Raw genomic sequence first — 16,996 nt, 5'->3', positions numbered from 1 at the left:
CAGACAGATAGGTTATAGATGATTGATTGATTGATAATTTACACCCTTACTTCAGGATCCTTTCATGAATTTTTTTTCTCCATTAAGTATATGGCTATCTAATATAATTTTCTTCCATTATCATAAATACTTTATATAATTATCTTTTTTGGTTGATATAGGTAGGCAAATTTAGGTACCCCAATAACTTTTCCCCCCGACATTCATCTGAATTTGAAAGGTCTTTGGGTAAGTATACAAAATTTCAGGAAAAATATTCTTATAAGAACATGTTAATCACTATGCCAGGCCATGAGTTTGTCATTTCTATATTAAAAAATGGGATATATTAATCTAAATTTCACTGTTGAACACACATTTCCTTTAGTAACTATAAACGCCCCATATAACTTATATCTGTGGAATAATTACTTTTAATTGTCAGGGGTGATTAAGAAGAAAATACCACCTATGACCTTTGGTTTCTGGTGAAACTATAGTAATGGTTTCTAGATTCTTTCTGGCCATATCACTATTGTTTTTGTTGTTGCTCACCCTTTGTTCTTTAAGAGGGCAAAGGATATCAGGAGGGTGATGTATTGACTTGCAAATGAATTAGATTTAAGTGAGGCAGGATTATTCAAAGTCATCAGCCTCACCCTAGCCTCCAGAGTCTTTTGAGTCCAGTGGCAAGACATAGGCCAGAACAATTGGATCCCAGATGCAGTGGCAGACTTTGGTCTTTTTAATCTAATGTCTTTCCCAGATCTTAGTTTGTCTGATGCAATAACCATTCAGTGATTTAAGGGTAGGTAAGAAATAAGGCAAAAGATGGCCAAGTTTGCCTACTAAAAAAAACTAAAATATCTGAGAGGGAAGCCCTTCAGGGTTTCTGGACAGAATAGAAATAATTTCTATTTACACTCACTGTGAGTCATCAAAACCCAAACAATGACCCAAAGAGCATTGGACTGGGACCTATGTTGGTCAAACTGTGCTTAGCCAGGGTGATTTGGGTTCAAGGCTTAATCATGTAGCTCCATTTGAATCTCAATGGGCTTTATCCAGGCCTTGGTCTCCAGAGCTCTATTTCAAGAAATCATAAATGAAACTACATAGGACAAAAGACATCATTATCCCAGATTTTTTTTTTTAATGATAGAAACTAGCCATATCATTGTGCCTCCATGAACTACCATAAGTAGGTATTATACACACACACACACACATTTTTGTGTGTATATTTATATTCTCTATCATGTCTTGGATAAAGAAAAGAGAACAGCTTCTTTCCCTTTCATTAGTAATCTCATATAAAAATAAATAATGTTTTGTAGACACTTTAGCACTTCTTAGCAACAAATTATCATTCATGACTTCTAGGACATTTTTTTTTTCTTCTTACTGTTATTGGATATTCTCTTATCTGATAGCACCATATTATTTTTGTTAACAGGGTTTAAAGGATAGGAAATTGTTTGCTCTTTAGAAAGACCATGACTCTTGATATGAGATTAGGGCATATCAAGGAATTTGGGACTATTAAAGTTTAAACTGGCTTACTAGCCAAAGGACAACTGACTCACCTTGAGAAGTAAGGGAGATAAACCCATTAAGCTCAGCTGCTGTCAGATTATCAGGAAGGGACAGAGATAACTCCAGAAGGAAGAACCAACACCATAACTCAAGATTTCCACACTCCCAAAGGGAATTTTCCATTGTAAGGTGGGCATCTTCCCTGTCCACCCAATCTACCATCTATAAAAGCTTTTGTCTTTCTTCTGTCCTAGGAGATAGGTATCTCAGAGAAACATATCTCTGAACCATCTCCCCTCTAGAGAACTCCTTGACTTCTGTCTTGGTTCCTTTCTCTTATCCCTAAATAAAAAAGTATTTTATTCTAATTGGATATTCAAGAGGATGTATTTTGTTTGTTTGTTTGTTTGTTTGTTTTTTGTGGGGCAATGAGGGTTAAGTGATTTGCCCAGGGTCACACAGCTAATAAGTGTCAAGTGTCTGAGGCTAGATTTGAACTCAGGTCCTCCTGAATCGAGGGCCACTGCTTTATCCACTGCACCACCTAGGTGCCTCCCCCCCAGGATATAATTCTTTAAAGAAGAATACATAAGGATGCCCCAACAATGATTTCCCCTGTGACATTCTCTTCCTCCTTCCCTCCCTCTCTTCTTCCCTCCCTCCCTTCTTCTTCTGTCTCTCTCTGTTTCTCTACCTCTTTTTCCTACCTTCTCTTTCTTTCTTTCTTTTTTGTTTCTTTCTTTTTTCTTTTTTTTACTGCAAATTTCATCCTCTGCTCCATATCTGATGAAAGTAATATCTTCAGTCCTTATTTTTCTTGCTGTCATATCCTTTGAATAACTACTGTGGCAATCTGTGAAATTTATCTTCTACAAAACTGTTATTTTTGACCTCATTAATGTCCTACACATTAGTATATTTATAGCCACACCTAGATTTTTCATTTCTCCTATTTATCTCTAAGTTTTCCTATCAAGTCTATCCTCTTGGTCTTTCTCACTAAGTTCTTAATCTTCCTCAGAATGATTTCTTTTTTCTCCTATACCTGGAATATTTCTGCTTATTTTCATTTACTTTTCCTTCAGCTCCTCAAATCCCTTTGAGAAATGTCATATAAGGTTGGTAGCAACAACTTCAGGGCAGGGAATTAAGGAGAGAGAGAGGGAGAAGGAGAGAGAGAGAGAGAGAGAGAGACAGAGAGAGAGAGACAGAGACAGAGACAGAGACAGAGACAGAGAGAGACAGAGAGAGAGAGAGAGAGAGAAACACAAGGCAGAGATAGAGAAAGACAAGAAGTATGGAATGCAAACAGAGAAATCAGAAGGCTTACATTGGAGACAAGTAACAGCATTTGTCTATTTTGTGGCAGTCACTATATTAGACTCTGAGAATAAAAATACAATATTGGAACAGCTGACATCCACAAGGGATTTACAGTGTACTGTGTAAAGGAATATATACAAAGAAGCATTGTAAATACGAGATATATACTAAATAAACATAATAACATAAACTAGAATTGTCTGTAATGCATGCAACCCATAAAACTCTGACATACGATCAGATCCAGGTTAAATTGGGGAATATTTTTGAGTTTTACACACACACACACACACACACACACACACACACACACACACACACACACACACACACATATTCTGTTAAAGGCTAAAATTCTAGCTAGTCTGTCTAAAATATCTAATGAGTGGTCACCAATAAATTATAAGCTTTAGCAAAGGAGTTAGACTTTTAAGCATTTATTAAGGAGAATAAGAATTTGGTAAAGAGAAAAAGAAAAGCCTACATTCATCTATCTATTAAAGGGAGAGAGTATTCCTAGCTCTGCTCTCTGCCAGAGTCCACACGATAGAGCCCAAGTCAGAGCGCCAGGCTCCCCCTTCTTCCTCCCACAAGCAAACCACTTCCTGATGCCAAAGAAAAGACGCATGGTCTTGCCCTCAAAGACCTTCTCCTCATGGGCGGAGCTCTTCTACAGTAAGTCTCCAGCAGGTGGTGTCATTCCAATTGTTACAATATGTAATCATGTAAAATATTTCCACATTAGTCAGGCTGTGAAAGAAAACAGATGGGGCAGCTAGGTGGCGCAGTGGATAAAGCACCAGCCCTGGAGTCAGGAGGACCTGAGTTCAAATCTGACCTCAGACACTTAACACATACTAGCTCTGTGACCCTGGGCAAGTCACTTAACCCTCATGGCCCAGACAAGAAAGAAAGAGAGAAAGAGAGAAAGAGAGAAAGAGAGAAAGAGAGAAAGAGAGAAAGAGAGAAAGAGAGAAAGAGAGAAAGAAAGAAAGAAAGAAAGAAAGAAAGAAAGAAAGAAAGAAAGAAAGAAAGAAAGAAAGAAAGAAAGGAAGGAAGGAAGGAAGAAAGAAAGAGAAAGAAAGAAAGAAAGAAAAGACAAAAAAAATTTAGAAAAAGGAACTAAAAAAGAAAAACAAACTATACTTCATTCCATATTCAGATACCATCAGTTCTTTCACTGTACATGGACTACATTTTTCATATGAACTTCAGAGTTATCTTGGATCATTGTATTGCTGAAAATATGACTTTCACAACAGATCATCTTACTATGTAACATTGCTGTTATTTTGTATACAGTGCATCTCACTTTGCATCAGCTCATGTAAGTCTTTCTAGGTTTTTCTGATAACATCCTGCTCATCATTTTTTATAATAAATACATTTATATAGTATTTTAAAGAGAGAATTCCTTACAATAAACCCATGAGGTTTATTATTGCAACAATAATAATATATAACATTTATATAGTACCTTATACCTGACAAAGAATTTTCTTCACAAATTAAGTACCATACATTTTTATCATTATCATTATCTTACATTGCTCTTGCCTCTGCTTCAAATGTATTTTACATTTAATATTGCTAACTGTGTTTCCCTCCATCCTATTCCATCCCCATGATATTTACTATATTTACTATTTTCTTTCACCCTATCCCTCCTCAAAAGTGTTTTGCTTCTGATTGCCCCATTTCCCAATCTGTCCTCCCTTCTTTCACATGTCCCCTTTATTGCCTTAACCTCCTACTTTCATACAGGGTAAGTTAGATTACTATACCCAACTGAGTGTGTATGTTATTCCTTCTATGAGCCAGTAATGATGAGAGTAAGGCCCACTCGCTCCCTCACATCTCTCCCATCTTCCCTTCCACTCCATAAGCATTTTCTTGATTCTTTTATGTGAGATACTTTACCCCCATTTCACTTCTCCCTTTCCCTTTTTCCCAGTGCATTCCTCTCACCCTTTAATTTGATTTTTTTAAAGATATCATCCCTTCATATTCAATTCACACTGGTGCCTTATGTCTCAATATATTCCACTCAGTTGCCCTAATAATGAGAATATTCTTATGAGTTAAAAGTATCATCTTCTCATATAGGAATGCAAACAGTGTAACCTTTTAATATCACTTATGATTTCTTTTTTTCTTTTTGCCTTTTTATGCTTCTCTAGGATTCAGTGTTTGAAAGTAAAATTTTCTACTCAGTTAGGTCTTTTCATTATGAATGCCTAAAAGTCCTCTCTTTCATTGAATTCCCATTTTTCCCCTGAAAGCCTATACTCAGTTTTGCTGGGTGGGTGATTCTTGGTTGTGATCCCAGTTCCTTTGCCCTCCAGAATATCATATTTCAAGCCTTCCAATCCTATAATGTAGAAGCTGCTAGATCTTGTGTTATCATGACTGTAGTTAGAATTATTTCTTTATGCCTGCTTGCAATATTTTCTCCTTGAGCTGGCAGTTCTTGAATTGGGCTAAAATATTCTTGGAACTTTTCATTTGGGATGTCTTTCAGGAGGTAATCAGCAGATTCTTTCTTTTTCTATTTTACCTTCTGCTTCTAGAATATTAGGACAATTTCCCCTGACAATTTCTTGGAAGATGATGTCTAAAATCTTTTTTTGATCATGGCTTTCAGGTAGTCCAATAATTTTCAAATTATCTATCATGCATCTACTTTCCAGGTCAGTTGTTTTTCCAAGGAGATATTTCACATTGTCTTCTATTTTTTCATTCTTTTAGTTTTGCTACATTGTTTCTTGATTTTTCATAAAGTCATTACCTTCCTTTTGCTCATTCCTAATTCTTAAGCAATTATTTTTTTCAGAGAGCTTGTGTATCTCTTTTTCCATTTTCAAGCTGTTGACTTTTTTTCATGACTTTCTTGTATCACTCTCATTTCTCTTTCCATTTTTTCCTCTAGCTTTCTTACCTGATGTTCAAATTCCTTTTTGAGTGCTTCCGTGGCCTGTGATCAATTAATATTTTTCTTGGAAGCTTTGGATATAGGAGCTTTAACTATACTATCTTCCTCTGAGGGTGTATTTTGATCTTCCTTGTCACCAAAGAAACTTTCCAGGGTGAGCATCTGTTTCTGTCTGCTCATTTTCCCAGCCTATTTGTTGACTTTTAATGCCTTCATTTTTTGTTTTTGTTTTTTTGTTTTTTTTGTTTGTTGTTTTGTTTTGTTTTGTGAAGCAATTGGGGTTATGTGATTTGTGCAGGGTCACACAGCTAGTAAGTGTCAAGTATCTGAGGCTGGATTTGAAATCAGGTCCTCCTGATTCCAGGGCTGGTGTTTTATCCACTGCACCACCTACCTGCCCCTGACTTTAACTACTTCTTAAAGGTGGGCATAGCTTCCAGGGTGCACTGTCCCAAGCTTCAGGTGGTCCCAGGTGGTACAATTTAAGGAGAAGCATGTTCACCATTTCAAGGCCTGTGCTCTGGTCTGCAAACAACCACAGGTCTGCTTGCCCTCTGACATGGAGGTCCTCTTTCACTATGTCTTCATGCTCTACCATGCCTGCACCAAGAAAGCAACCTGGATTCTAGCTCAGGCAAAACAACAGAGTCCTGCCTCAGTGACAGTAGAGAACCCTGTTATGTCCTCTTGGCTGACTATTCCATGAGCTGAGTTCCAGAAGCAGCTGCTGCTATACCCAATTATGACACTCCTTTGAGCTAGCCTACTTGGGGTTGGGTCTACATGGCACGGCTGTGCTTTACTCTCACCCTGGTACTACAGATCCTTCCTGCCAACCTTCTAAGCCTTCTTTTTCTGGAAAAAATGATCTAACCATGTCCTTTTGTGGATTCTCCTGCTCTAGCAATTGTCCTATGGCACCATTTGGAGGTATTTGGAGTGGTCTTGGGGAGAGAACTCAGGGAAGTCACTGCCTCTCCTCTGCCACCTTGTTTCCCAAATTGTGGAATATTTAACAAAACAAATGAAACATATAATAAAACACAGATAATAATACATTTTAAAACTAGATCAATTTGTAGCCCACAGACATCTTTATGTATGGTTTAGTAGTTCTCATTTCTTTTGAGTTTGATGCCAATGACATAAATTACTTGGAAGAACTACCCATATAACAAAGCTACTTTGAAAAGTGGAAAGCAGTTTGGCCAAAAGTGGACTTAGGCTATAATCTTCTGCTATATCTCAGGATAAGTTCCAAATGAGTATTTGACAAATATAATAACATAATTTTTTTTAATGGAAGACAAGTTGTTTAAGGTGTTTCCCTCTGGAAAGAAGCTATGGCTAGGGAAAAGTTCTTAACCAAACAAGGGATAGAGGAAATAACAAAGAACACATTAGACCTTCAATTACATGAAATTAAAAAGGGTTCTTGCAATCATTGTAATCGGAATAGGAAGAGAAATTATAGATTGGGGGCAATTGACAGCAAATATATTACATAAGAGGCTAATACAAAAAATATGTAGGAAATTAATGCCAATATGTGACCAAGAGCAATTTCCCAATTGATAAGCTTATTAAGCTGTATAACAATTAGGAAACATATAAATAATTGTTCCAAATCACTTGACATAAGAGAAGTGCATACCAGAATATAAATTTTCCTTCATCCCCTCCATATTAATAATGATGACAAAATATGGTAATAGTCAATTTTTAAAAACTTAGAGAATGCAGACAAACAAAACACTGCTGATGAAGTTCTGAATTTCTTCACATATTCTGGAGAACAATTTAAAATTATTTTAAACAAAAAATTATAATAACTTTTTTTTTGCAAGACAATGGTGGTTAAGTGACTTGCCCAGGGTCACACAGCTAGTAAGTGTCAAGTATCTGAGACTGGATTTGAACTCAGGTACTCCTGAATCCAGGGCCAGTGTTTTATCCACTGCTCCACCTATCTGCCCCTTAACTTTTTATCCTAAAATCTCAAAATGAAACATATCCAGAAAAATGCTGATGGCAAAATTTTATGTGGTAGTGAAACCCTGGAAAGAATATAGATATTTATTGATAAGGAGGTCACTAAAGAAATTATGGCTCATAAATGTAATGAAATGTTACTTCGCCATGAGAAATGGTAAAAATAAAGAATTTCTTTAACTTGGGTAAACTTTTAGAGAGGGATATGCAATGAGTACAATGTAAAAAGAGAGTACAATGAAACTGAAAACTACATAATTATAATGACCAATCATGACACTGTGAAGAATTAAGAAAATGTATGTCCCTTCTTTCACTAAAAAAGTAGAGAAAAATGGATATTATCAGACACTTGCTATCCTTGACTCATATTATTGACCTTTTTCCCCAAACTTTTTTTGATATCCTTCTCAAAAGGTAGATGCTTACTGACCTATGTCAAAGGGTGGAGGAAGGATATGCAATATATTTACAGATGAATGTGATTAAAAAACAAAAGGCATCAAAAAAGTAGTAATGGTTGCAATTCAGATATACCATTAAAATATTTATTTCTCTTCCTCTCAATATTATGAGTGGCTTTCAGCTTATTACCAAGTATGAATTTTTTATTCTTTTTTCCTCTCTCTATTTCTTATTTAATAGTTTCTTTTCCCCTACTAGATACATTTCCCTGAATGACTCTAACAAAGGTTGCTATTTATGTGATCTGTCTCTTTCTAGACATTTAAACTCTTAAAAATTCAAGTTGTAGCAATCAAATTTTTGAGGTTGTTTAATGTGGCATTTCTTTTTTAGTGGCAATCTGTGAATACCATTTTTACTTAGCCATATATTTCTGAGCAATTTAAAAATGATTTCTTGAAATATTATATTCAAAGACCACTTCATCATGCTTTTCAGAGATCTTAATGATTATTAGAATTTCTGCATTTTATTTCAGATTAGTCGTTTTTGATAAAATATCTCATATGTTATCATAACTTTGCTACACTGTGTCCTTCTTTAAAATTGCATTATATATTATGAAATTTTAAAATTTGTCCTCCATTCTTTGTGTGTGTGTATTCACTCCTACTTAGATTTTCAATTTCACTTCTAGCTATTTCTTTGACATTTAACATTTTTCATAAATAATTTTACTCCCTATTCCTAAAATATTTTTCTATCATTACAAATAATACTGGCATTCTTATAAAATGAATGTTTGAGTTTCTATTTATGCTGCTTCCAAGATTATTTTCTCCATCTGTAGATTTCTTGTAGCATTCTCTTAACCCAGAGTATTTCTTCAACATATTTGTTTCCTAATAGTTTCATAGTCTCAAATTCTCTTCAGTACTCTAGATTTCCTTCTTCCCTCCCTGAATAAAATCCTAACTTTGTACTTTATATTGAGAGTCAAAGGCAATGATGTTTAACCATTAGCTCTTTTGGGAAAACTATAATGACAGTTATAAGATTAATTTCTATTATTAACATTTTCTTCATCTTTTTTTGAAAAAAAAATTTAATTATTGGGGCTTGGTTGTACTTTCTAAAGTAAGTGCTACATATATACATACATATACATATAAACATAAATATGTAGTAGTAGTAGTAGTAGTCTTCCACCAGTCACAGACGACTATAGATCAGCACCTTGAAGAGCCACAGGCCACAGTGTGGCTGTGCAGTTCCATACGGGAGCCGCAGCACCTGCCACAACGAGGACATTGGAAAATTGCGCTCCCTGTTGCTTGTTGGTTCCTGCATCTCATTCAGTTTTCTTCCTCCCGAGCTTGAAGGCCCATCTCATCTGCGATCAAGCTGCTCCTGAGAACTGAACTCCATCAGCCGCGGTCCTTGGCCATTTCCAGAGCCCTCAAGCATCGCTTGCATACATCTCTGTAGCGAAGCTGGGGGCGTCCAGCAGGTCTTTGGCCTGAGGCTCATTCGCCATAGAGTAGGTCTTTAGGAATGTGCCCGTCTTGCATGCAGTGCACATGACCGAGCCAGCAGTCATCTTTGTTTCAGTAGCGTGTAGATGCTCAGAAGTTGCACGCATTGGAGCACTTCTATGTTGGTGATCCTATCTGACCAAGATATGCCAAGATGAGCTGAAGGCAGTGCATGTGGAAGCTGTTAAGCTTCTTCTCTTATCTAGTAAATGTTGTCCATGTTTTGCTGCCATACAGTAAGGTACTCAGGACACATGCTCTATAGAAAGCAAATTCGGTTCGTCTTGTCAGTTTACTGTTTGCCCAGACACGCTTGGCAAGCTTAGCCATGGTTGAAGTAGCTTTCCAAATCCTCTGATTCATCTCAGAATCAAGTTACAAATTGTCACTGACAATAGAGCCAAGATACGAGAACTGGCTTACAACATCCAACTGGTGTGTATATGTATACATATGTACATATGGCTATTTTTTTAGTAATGGTTATTGCACCCATTTTGGAAGTAAGGTTTTATTATTAATTAATATTAAATATTAGTAAAGTATTGACCACATGGCATTTAATACAAGCAGGTAGAAAGCCATAGCACCATTTTGTCTCTTAAAGAGATAGCACATGGCCTCAAGTAAAGTTCAGAAGTCTTACAATTACCTACTCTGTCCTTAGAGGAGAGCACTCACCAACCAATAACCTTCTGAAACAAGAGTGCAACCAAGATACACCAGCTTTGTGCTCTCAGCTTCTAACCTTCTTTTGATAGAGGTGGGTCACTACACACTGATCAAAGCTAGTTGGCCAGCATCATTAAATTCCATTGGTTGACATGAGTTCAGGGTGGCCATATTAAAATGATCTCTGCAGATGACATCAAGGGGAGGTATACAAAACATTACACCTTAAGTTGCTCAAGGCAAAGTGCATTATCTAGCTGTGGTATAATCCCATCAGTTCACTGAACTAGACCAAAGAGTATATCTCCATTCCTGAACAGGATTAAACCTTCCTCCTAAGAATTTACCTTTCTGCAGGGGGTGGGGGGGGGAGCCTAAAACTCATCTGGGTACCCCCAAAATGCATTATTAATAATTATTTTCTTACAAAATCTAGACAATCAACAAAACAATAAATCAAACCACAATTTATTGTATTTGCCTTCTCACAAAATGTAAATGCTCATGCTGACATTTAACAATTGTCTCTATGGGCAGTATTCAGCTGACTCTTGAACTCTTGTTGTTAAAGGCTTAGCCAGAATTAGAATCTTCATACTGGAGATTCTAGGTGTACTATCCTGGCGATGTGTTTCAGGTAATACCATAAAGTGTTATGGATATATTACAACACCTTGGAAGCACCAAAACTTACAGACCACCAGAACAAGTTCTGAAAACAGCAGCAAGAAAAAGCCAGAAGCTTGGGACAGTGCCTCCCCACTCCTGGGTGAGCATAACCCAATTTAAACATAAAGTTCAATGTAAAAAAAAAAAGTTATAGGTGGCAAGGAATTGGAAATTGAGGGACTGTCCATCAATTGGAGAATGGCTAAACAAATTGTGGTATGTGATTATAATGTAATATTGATGTGATAGAAGTAATGATGAGTAAGGATGCTCTCAAACCTGGAAAAATTTACATAAGCTGATGCAAAGTGAAATGTACTGTATACAATGTAACAGCAATGTTGTAGCATGATCAGCTGTAAATGACTTAGCTATTCTCAGTAATACAAGGATCCAAGGCAACTCTGAAGGACTTATGTTAAAGAATTCTATCCATCCCCAGAGAAAGAAATGTTGGTGCCGGAATGCAAATTGAAGCATGTTTTTTATTTTATTTTTCTTGAGTTTTTTGTCTGTTTTCTTTCGCAACATGACCAATATGGAAATGTTTTGCATGACTACACATGTATAACCTATATGAAATCACTTGCTTTCTCAAAAGGGGGGGGGGCATGTGCAATGGGGGTAGGGAAGAAGGGAGATAATTCGGAATTCAAAGTTTAAAAAATAGATGTTAAAATTGTTTTTACATGTAATTGGTGAAAAATAAAATACTTTGAAAAATAACCTAGGAAAATGAGAAAAAAAAAAAAAACTTGACCATAAAAAGCTACAGTGGTGGCAGGGAAGAAAAAGACATAAAGTTAGAATACAATAATTTGAAAACAGCTACAAGAAAATCCTCAAAAAATAGAAATTTGATGCAAACCCAAAAATAATTCCTGTAAGAGTTAAAGAAAAACACAGTGGTAGAGGGGAAAAAATAGGAGGAAATGATAGTGATGCAAGAAAGTTTTAAAAAGAAGGTTAATAATAAATTTATTTTTAAAAGGATATGTGTTAAATATCCCTATTTTAAGGGACTGGCAGAACTAGCTTTTTGCTTTTTAAGAGTTACATGAACATGTACTTATTTTGATTAATTAATTGATTAATTAAATTGATTAATAATTGATTAATTAAGAGCCATTGCCACACACCCCTTATTTAAGGAAAAAGCAGCAAGAAGTCTCTAATACCTTTTCTCAGTGCACCTTTATTCCATTCAGGGCTAAACACTGTAGCTCTAGGACATGGTTTTTGGTGCTTCAGTGGTTCAGCCATCTACTAGCCCTTAGGTCTAGGGTGGGGATATCAAGCAGAGCTTTGAGAGTTTTCATGAGGAGCCACCTTAAATTTACACACCTTTTTCATGGAGACCCATCTTTCAACTGAAACTTGAAACTTTAAGCACTGATTTCTCAGTCTTCATCTCAAATCTCTCTGACTCCAGTCGCAAATAGCGCTAAGCACTTACTCAGTGCAATAAGGGAGAATAGGCACATGGCTGGAGGGAGTTGGAAATAGAAGTCTATAAAATACTGTGGCAATTAGAGCAGTGGATTTTTTTTCCCTTTTTTATTCAAAGGAATCCCTTGTAGGAGTTTATTTTCATTCTGCTCTTTTAATTTGTTGATTATCTGTTGCATTCAGCACATTTTTTTCTACCCATGGAATAATTTTTGAGGGAGCTACATTTGTCTCAATTCTTTCTATTTTAATTTTCTTATGGGAAGCAAACCAATTTCTGGGCATTTGGATGTTTTTAATAAGGAAAACATTTGCAATTTCCTTCTTTTTATTGATATCTTTTTGTTTTATATTAACTTTATCTCTAAGTATATGCCTTTTTCATACTCTACCCAGAGAACCACTCTGTAGAAAAGGAAACAGAGATAGAGAGACAGAGAAAGAGACGTACAGAGATACATGGACAGAGACAGAGAGATGAAGAGAGAGGGAGATTGCGAGAGACAGAGAGAGAAGGAGAAAGAAAAAGAGACAGACAGAAGTAAGAATATGATAGAGAGAAACAGAGGCAGACTGACAAAGAGAAATTTAGAGAGACACAAAGAGTGATAAAAAAGGAGAGACAGAGACACAGACCCAGAGAACTGAGAAACACAGTGATATTATGTCAGTAGTACTAGTAATAATCTGCTTTCTTTCCCGGGAAAGGAAATGAACTTGGATTTGTCATTGGGACAACCATTTATCATTCTGATGAGCTCCTGGCAAAGAAATCCAGTGGTACAGTAGATAGAGTTCTGGGTCTGGAATCAGGAAGACCTGAGTTCAAATCTGACCTGGTTATATGACCCTGGGAAATCATTTAACTTTTTCAGCTTCTTTTTTTTTCTCAATTGTAAAATAAGGATAATAATGGCACTTTCTTACCATGGTTGTTGTCAAGAACAAATAAGATAATATTAGCAATATGCTTAGCACAGTGACTGGCACATAATAAATATTCATCCCCTTCCACATTCTTTTTACACAGTCTTTTACATTGCACCCTAAATAAAGTATTCTAAAGTCCTTAAGTTTAAGAATATCCAAAAGATTGAGAGTTCTTGAATTAAATGAACTATGCAAAGGGCAGCTAGGTGGCACAGTGGATAAAGCACTGGCCCTAGACTTAGGAGGACCTGAGTTCAAATCCTGCCTCAGACACTTGACATTTACTACCTGTGTGACCCTGGGCAAGTCACTTAACACCAATTGCCTCACCAAAAACAAAACAAAAACAACAACAAAAATAAATAAAGTATGCACTAGTTTCCTAGAAGATTTCCCCAAATGTGGACTTCTTTGAAAAGTAAGAGGACCATCTACAGATCATTTCATTGAAACTAAAGGAAAGAAAACATGTCAGATCTGAACAAGAAGTCTTGACCTTGCTAACCCCACTATTGATGTGAAATATCCTGACAATGTAAATACATTATAAAGGGAAATTATGGTCAAATTTTGCTACTTTCCAAACAGTGTCCAAACCACAGGGAAGAATCTGTCCATTTCCTTGGGGGAAAAGGTATACAATTGTGAGAAAAGGGATTTACCAAAATGACAGATGGTTGTCCTGATAGCAAACCCAAGTTCAGTACCTTCTGTGAAAAGCTGGCAGATTATTTGACCCCTTTAATGTTCCTTTTTATGTCCATGGATTCTTGGAAGTCCTTAGAATTGTATGCATTTCCTACATTGCATCACAAAAAGGTTCTTTTATATCTGATTCCCTTATATACATTACATGATTGTGCAAGAGTTGTAGTCCCTGATATCCAATTTGGAGAAACATACACAAACTATTAGCTAAGTATAGTTAGAGATTTTCCTGTAGAATTCTAATTGTGAACAGTAAACCAAAGAGGGAAGTTAACTTATTGGAGTCAAAACTGCATTATCAAATCAGGTCCATGTGAACCTCAGTGGGACTATTATGTTTTCAATGAATAAGTCAAAGTTTTTTAATCTTTCAACTGTATAGATGAGGCTCTAATGAGTTAATAGGGTTACCATTCTATGACCTTAAGAAGACCAACAAATGTTGCTCAAACATCTTAGAGCATTGTTTTGGAAAGTGTGGATTAAGTATAGAAAGTAAAGCACAAATAATGACTTATTGTAACTCCTTGGAAAATATTAACTTTCTTTGCCATAAAAGTATAATTATGCTTATAATTTAAAATATATTTATTAAATTTGCCAAGTATTTTTTCAATCTTCTAAGAAATTCTTAATTGGAAGCACTCAATAACAGGTGAAACACATTGAAATTTATCTTGTACATATGTATTGGGCAAATTATTTCAACTTTCTAGGTCTCCTTTTCCTTATCTGTAAAAGGAAATGGTTGAACTCAATGGCCTATATAGTCTCTTCTAGCCTTACATCTATAATCCTTTGAAAATCTCACTGTAATGATTAGAAATTACAGCCTCGATATCATAATATGAGGGACTGAAGAGTCTTGAGTTTGTTAAAGAGAACTAGACAGAGAGGCACTTTCCAAGGTGAGAAAATACATAACATCCTGCTCACTGTAGGTCAAGTTTAGGTAATTTCAACAAGAACCTTATGTTTAATCTCAAAATTTTTGAAATGGCATTTGAGAACCATGATTTTTAACATAAGGTAGCCTTAATATACAGAGAGTTATATAGGACTATAACAGACCTTTGAATTATTCCTAGGAACAAGTTGGCAGTCAGTGCAGCCTGAATAGCTCTGTGGTATGCTGTGTTCTATTCTATTCGTGCACAGCTTATGTCACAGACTAGATGACACCAAGTGAAATAAATGATCAATGCTTCTAAAGAAATGGAAAGAAGCCTACAAAGGGGCATATGAGTTGTGTCAGCATCAAAGACTTAATGACACATAAGGAAAAGAAGGAACTGTCACTTCAGTAGGTACAAGTTTCTTAATGTAGCAAACCAGCACATAATTCAGGATCTAATAGATTTAAATAAGCCAAAAACTAGTGCTAAGGAAACCCTGAAAAGACTAAGAAATGCATTCAAGTCAGTCATGGCCTTGTAACTAAGAAGTTGGCATGTCTTATTTCTAAGTAACTTCTTATTTACAGGCTCTTCTCCATTTTTCAGGGTATAGAGGCACTATGGTCAAAGGGCACAGAGTGCTAAACTCAAAGGCAGGAAGATCTGAATTCAAATTTCACTTCTGGTATCCACTTGTTTTATAACAGAGATAAGTTGCTTATTGCTGTTCCTGAGTTTCCTAATCAGTAAAATGGGCATAATACACATATCCAAGGTTTGTTATTTTCAGTCTTAAGTGAGATGATATATGTAAAGTTCCTTATAAACTTTGAAACACTAAATAAATGGTAGATGTTTGAATCATATGCCTTTTTCCCTAAGTAGAACTTAAAGGAGTTTCTTGTTCTACTTACTGCATTATCTCTATTCTGAGGCATGATCATTACCTTCATGGAAAAAAGCTACTTCTCTTGACACAGAACATATCTTCCTTGTGGGAAAATTATTCTGCCAGGAATGCTGTCTCTGGAAAATGTGCAAGAGATTCCTATCAGAATCTTTGAATAGGAAGGAACTTCACAGGTCACCTAATTCTTCTTTCTGCATAAGTGTAGGAATCTCCTCCAGAGTAGTTTTGACTGTTGCTTAGAGTCAGACAGGGGGTACCATGGATAGAGCTCTGTGTCTGGTGTCAGAAAGAACTGCTCAGATCACTGCATAATCATATATGTTATGTTCCCTACATATTATCCTCTCCAGACAACTCATATGAATTTCCCCCTAAACTCTGTACAGTGAGGTGGCACAGTGGATAAAGAGCTGGTTTTGGAGTCAGAAAGACAGAGTTGAAAACTGGCCTTAAATACTTACTAAATATGTGACTCTAGGCAAGCAGTATAACCTCGGTTTATCTCAGTTTATTCAATGTAAAATGAGCATACAATAGCACCTATAACTCAAGGTTGTTGTGAGGATCAAATAAGATAATATTTGTTAGGATTAGCACAGTGCCTGAAACATAGTAGGCATCTAATAAATGTTTCTTTCCTGTCTAGTTAACAAGCTTCTGCTTGAACATTTCAAATAATGGAGAATCCTCAAATGACATATTCTGCTGCCTCTTGCCTAACATCTTTTTTCTAAAGACAGAGGATGAAGGTTATACTTTCAAAACTAATCTCTACACCAAATGGGAAATTCATGTCATTTGTCATTTGCCTTTGCAACATCTCTTGAATACACTCCCTCCTCTCATTTGACACTGTCGCCACCCTGGAACAGGCCATCATCACCTCATACCTAAACTATTGATGAGTCGGCCTGATTCAAGTCTCTCACAAACTCCAGTACATCCTCCATTCAGCCACTAAAGTGATTGTCTTAAAGTGCAGGTTTGATCTTGTTCCCCACCTACTCAATAAAGTCCAGTAGTTCCCTATCACCTCCAGGGTCAAATCAAACTATCACTG

Source organism: Dromiciops gliroides, chromosome 2 (assembly GCF_019393635.1).
Source record: "Dromiciops gliroides isolate mDroGli1 chromosome 2, mDroGli1.pri, whole genome shotgun sequence".
Classification (NCBI taxonomy): domain Eukaryota; kingdom Metazoa; phylum Chordata; class Mammalia; order Microbiotheria; family Microbiotheriidae; genus Dromiciops; species Dromiciops gliroides.
The sequence above is the reverse complement of the archived record's forward strand: the minus strand, read 5'-3'. Positions refer to the sequence as shown.